Source organism: Sminthopsis crassicaudata, chromosome 5 (assembly GCF_048593235.1).
Source record: "Sminthopsis crassicaudata isolate SCR6 chromosome 5, ASM4859323v1, whole genome shotgun sequence".
In the NCBI taxonomy this organism is placed as follows: domain Eukaryota; kingdom Metazoa; phylum Chordata; class Mammalia; order Dasyuromorphia; family Dasyuridae; genus Sminthopsis; species Sminthopsis crassicaudata.
In genome coordinates, this window is record NC_133621.1 from 167,396,235 (window position 1) to 167,401,968 (window position 5,734).

A 5,734-nucleotide genomic window follows, 5' to 3' on the forward strand; every position below is an offset into this window, starting at 1 on the left:
GCACTTCAGAATTATTTATTTATATCGAGACTTTCTCTTGAAAATAAATCATGGATCTCAAATGAAATTGCAAAACTGAGCTCTTCTCTGAGAAATGGCCATGTTTCTAAAAGTTATAGTTGAAGAGACCTTGAACAAAATATGGCCCAAGGGATCATTTCTGTAACTGGTACTATGGATAATACATAGTCAGTGTACTGGCCTGACACAAAAGATTAGAAATAAAGTATGACCTGCTTAAATCTGAACCTTTCTCAATCTATCTGTAGACACTATGACCTTGTTCATATATAATTTAGAAAAATGTCCCCAAATTATTTTTGTGATATGTTTGACAGACTAAAAATAAACAAAAGGGGAAGATGCTGTCCAAATACTTACAGAAATAGAAGGAACTTTTTAAAACAATATAAAATACTATTTGTATCTTTAATGCCCTCTTTTTCATATTTTGAAGACATTGGGAGAGATGCTGCATTCAGACACTTGTCTTCTCACAGGAAAGGGAAAGGAATAAGTATTTATGTAGTATCCACTATTTCTCAGGTATTGCGCTAAGCGCTTTATAGTTATTTAATCTCTCAGGTTCTCTCTATTATATAACAATAATAACAACAACAACAACAACAACAACAACAAAAACCTAAATAAAATGGAGAACTCATGGATCATTTAATGACTAGATGCAGAAATCCTTCATTTTATATTTCTGAATCCAAAGGATAAGGAGGTTAAATGATCTGTACAAGGTTACATAGTTAAGTGATACAAAGAGGACTTGAAAACAGATCTTCTCTTTCAGTAAACAAGTTGTTATATTATTAATATGCTAGACTGGTATGAATTATTCTTTAATTTAAATTTTTATTTTTATGTAGGGAAAAACATCAAACATATATTTAACTAAATTTGGTTGCATGTTTCTTAGTTTTTTGCCTTTTCCAGCTTGGTAATAGGAGCCACTGATTTCAGACCCAGAGCATTGCCACCCCGATGATGACAGATCTCATATCTGTCATTGTAATTCATTTTGATGGCTTCTACCAATTTAGCTAGGATTTCTTTATCTTCAGGGTGAACCTGTATGAAGATGATTGTGGAGGTCTTTCTGTGAACCAAGGTGACTGAGTCTGACTTTTCCTTTGACAATACAGTAAGTGACCCCCATTTTTTATACAAGGTAGGTAAAAAGATGACTATTTCAAAGGGAGTCCATGTTATAATCCCTACCAACTATGCTTTCTTGTTTTTCATAGGATGATACCAGTGATAACACCTGCTCTGAGTGCAGGTAATCTTTTAGTGAGTACTCTTAGTGAGGATATCTCCTATGCTTGCAGATTTTTGTTCAGCCCAAAACAGCAGCAGCCTTTGTTTCTTTTCTTGCTTTATCCCAAGTATATACTTTTGAATCCCTTTAAGTAATTGAGTAGTTGTCTTATGATCCAAAGCCTGGGTGAACTGGTTAGTTACCAGTACTTTCAAACATTTATTAAAAGAAAAAAAAAAAAGATAGACCTTTGACTCTACAATCTGATATATCTAGTCCATTTGAGGAATTGAGTAAGGTCCCTTTGAGGCTATATGCCCAATTGGATCTAATTTGGACCAATGTCAAAGCTCTTGGGATGATTCTCAAGCAAAGGATTAATCACTTTCATGCCTCCTGATTCTTTACAATAGGAGGGGCCCAAGAAAATTTCTTCTTGGCCTCCTTCTTTTTTGCTATCTTTGCTGGTAAAACAAGAAAGGAAGAGACTTATTCTGAATAACTTTTAAAAACTGAAATGATTAGCTTTTAAAATATTATTATTTGGTTATTATCTCCTAATTTTGCTTCATGACTTAAATAACAGGTAAGCATCAAGGAATTTCTTCCTAAGGAAGTGATTCTCATTTTTTTTGGCACCTGTAGCTTATAGATTCCTGCTAACAATAATGGTTTATAGATTATTCAAATTACAAAGATGCTAAGTTTCCAATGAAAGTTAGTAAAAATAAAAATATATCTATATATGTGTGTTGATCTATGTAGATGTGTATATGTAAGATATACAACACAGAAATATATATGTATGTAGTTCATGTATGTGTTTAATTATATGTGTGTATTTGTGTGTGTGTGTTTCCCTATTCAAATTCATGTTCCTCCTGAATTCTAATATAGATCCATAAACCACAGATTAAAAAGTTCTATCATAATTTATGTAAAATATTCTTGGGTTACAAGTGAATGGTAGACAAAAGAATTTAGATAGAATAGACCCCTATTGCAATATATTTCAGTTCAATATGATCACAAGTTGAAATGTCTTATGGGCCAGAACTCTGTACTTAAAACAAGAATTCTCACAAGTTATTAACTCAGTAAAATTGATAAATACAATAGTTATATAGTTTAGCATGGTGATTAATAGTTCTCTAAATTCAGTATGATTGATTTGATCTTATAGCAAATAATGGTTTCCTAGTTATATAATGATTGGTTTATACTCAGTGTAGAGCATATAAGCTGAGAGAAACTGGGGGAGGGGACTGAGAGCCAGATTCATTCAGAGACAGATTTATTTCATCCATCTTTGTGGTAGATGGAAGCTGAAGCACAAGCCTTCAGACTCAGAGAGATTCATTCATCCCATCTCACACACACCATAGGACTCTCCTCCTTAGCTTCTCCACTGAAAGGAAGATTCCAGAAGACCTCTAAGAAAGCTAGCCTGGCCCCAGGCGAGGAAACTAAATTGTGAAGGTAATAATAAAGGATTTGGACTTTAACACCTGGCTATTCTAGTGGTGATTACTGAACTGAAAGGAAAGCTGCTCCAAGACCTCCCGAAAATCAACAAGAACATTACAAAAATGACTTCTAGTTTTTCCCTCTCTGCTGTGAACTTTTGAATCAATGGTTAAGAGACAAGTTTCTGATTGCCATGGAATCCTATAGTGACTGTTGGAAACCACATGGTCATTGAGACCATCAATCCAAGATACCCACTGTTCTTAATTAGCTTTAATTACCTTGGGTCATTCAGTTCCTTCTGTCTCCTTGTTTCTTGTGGGAATAAGGGCAAGCCACAATTAAGACTCTCCACAAACCCACAAACCACAACATTAGCACATGCACTATATACTGTCCATTAGTGAAAATTGTGATGTCAGTCATTTCCTATCACTTTCTAACTGGCACATGAGATAGTTTCTTTTCACTAGAATTTTTTTTTTATATTTCACCTTCACTTTTTAAAGTGTTAAATGGTCTCTCACTTCCTTCCAACAGTGAGAAATGAAAAGAAAAAAAAATTCTTCATTACCTCTACAAACATAGAGAGGTAAGCACAGCATATCCTCTCACATTACCTATGTCAAATATATTTATATACATATTTACACATACAATTATACATTAATATATAAACTTTTATAAATGCCTCATTCTACACTTTGAATCAATCAACATTCTATCTTAAAATGGATAATATGTCTCACTATAATTCCCCTGAAACTGTGGTTTGCCATTGTTACACTGGAATTCTTCAAATAAAATCTGAACAATCACTTGTTAGGAATGGTATGTAGCATGCTCAATGAGTAGGTCTTCATCCTGAAAAGCCAACATGTTTGTTTTTCTCATTGTTCATAAAAGGAAACTGAAGCTGCAGAAACTGATGTTTATAGTAATTATTGCATGACTTTTCCTCAATCATAGAGACAATGCTAAAGTTGGCGATTCTTCACATTTTTATCTCAGACCACTTCATATAATCAAAGATCTAGGAATGCAAGGGATCACAAGAAGCCAATTAATCCAATATCTTTATTTTAGAGATAAAGAATCTTATGCCCAGGAAATTTAATGGCACCTCCAATGTCATATAGCTAATTAGAGTAAGATAGGCTAAGGGCAAGTGAAGCCTCTTTTTTATAATGCCTTAGATGTTTTACAATTGCATACTTTCCCCCCAACTTCTTTTTTTCTAGAGAGTTTAAGTATGTGATCTTAGGATAGTTTATTGATCATCCAGAAGCATTCCAAGAATTTGGGCTAGGGGTACAGAAGAAATCTTTTCTAAAAGAAGCCAGGTATATTGCTATCTTAACAAATATACTCTGTTAAAGAATGTTAAGGGGTCCCTTAAACTTTTTTTTGCAATCGCCATATTTGGGAGTGAGGACAGGGCTAATCAGCCTGCAGCACACTGAGAAAGTGCTTGTACATTTAGGACCCTTGTAGATAAGCAGACCCTCCCATCTTCATGGTGCCTCAGTTCACAACAGAAAAGAATATTGCTTTTGCCATTGCCTTGTTCCTCCCTGAAGGGAGGATTTTGACCTTTTCCCACATTTACTATATCTTTTTCCTTCTCAGGCCACTCCATTTTAGTAGATTTCTATTTTCCCCACCTGTTTTGTTTTATTGTCATTGATATCTGTATGGATTATGAACTCTTTGTTCTGGTTTTGGGTTTCACATGCATGATCATTTCTCTTGTAATAAGTCTGGGCAACACAATGTCTCATGGATTTGTGATATAATTTTTAGTTAATTCCAATTATAAGTGATTCTAGAAAACCTCAGTTTCATAATCCTCAAGCTTTTAGAGTTTGCTGTAGTTGTTCTTGTGGTGTCCTCACATTGCAGGGTTGCTGGTCGGTAGAGTAAAACTCTAGTCATGCTGCTGTTCCTGTGGTTACCTAAGGTAGTTTTATTGCAGTTCCAAAATTTTATTATTGAATTTCCGTTTGGTCTTATATCTTTCATTTGTAGTCCCTGAAACAAATAATATTTTCAGTGCATTATTATCTGTAAAGAATATATTGACTATTTCTTTTTTTTTTTTTTGCATTTGTTTGCTAGATCTCCAAACCCTAGGATATGATCACATTTTGTAAAAGTATATGGGTGCAGAAATATTTAATTATTCTTTAGAAGATTTCATCAGTTTTTAATTCTAGTTTCTCAAGCAATTTATTCAGTTCTATATATTCTCTTTTTTTCAATCTGTCAGATTTATCCAAAATGTAGACATGAATATTGATATCTCTGATCACTTTTGTGTTCCTGTCTATGTCTTCTTGAAACTCACTAAGTATTTTCTTTATGAATTTGGATTCTAAAGCATTTGGAGGATACAAGTTTATTATTTATATTGGCTTGCTTTTTATGGTTCCTTTCAGTGTAATTTTTTTTTGTTGTTTATACCTTTCTAATTTTTTTGAATATTTGCTTTTTCCTCTACCTGGATTGAAAATCCTCTTTTGTTTTTAATATTTATTTGATACATAGTTCTTTTTCCCAATCCCTCAGTTTTATTTGTATTTATTTTTTATTTTTTATGCATTTCTTATAGACAACAGAATATAAATTTTATTTTCTTAGCTAATCTGTCCCTCTTTTTTTTCATTTTATTTCATTTATTTATTTCATTTCATTTTATTGGATAACTTAATTCATTCACATATAAAGTTACAAAATTAGACTTATATTTTGTTCCATCTGCCTCTAATATTGGGTGCTATTTTTTTATCCAAGTTTAATTTTCCTTTTTCTGAGGGAAACATAGTGTTATGCTACTTCAGTGACTTCACCTTAATATTTTTATATGACCCTGTCTTTATCTCTCTCTTACCCTGGTACATTAGTCATATTTATTATTCTTTCCCAATCTAGATTTTGGGTTTTTGTTCTGTTTTCTTTTCCATATTTATCTAATTATATGTCCCTTTTAATTATCAG

General features: G+C 32.8%; 1 pseudogene; it reads right to left on the reverse strand.

Moving 5' to 3' along the window:
* Positions 1-924: 924 nt before the first annotated feature.
* LOC141543907 (large ribosomal subunit protein eL8 pseudogene) lies at positions 925-4,672 on the reverse strand (annotated as a pseudogene).
* Positions 4,673-5,734: the final 1,062 nt, after the last annotated feature.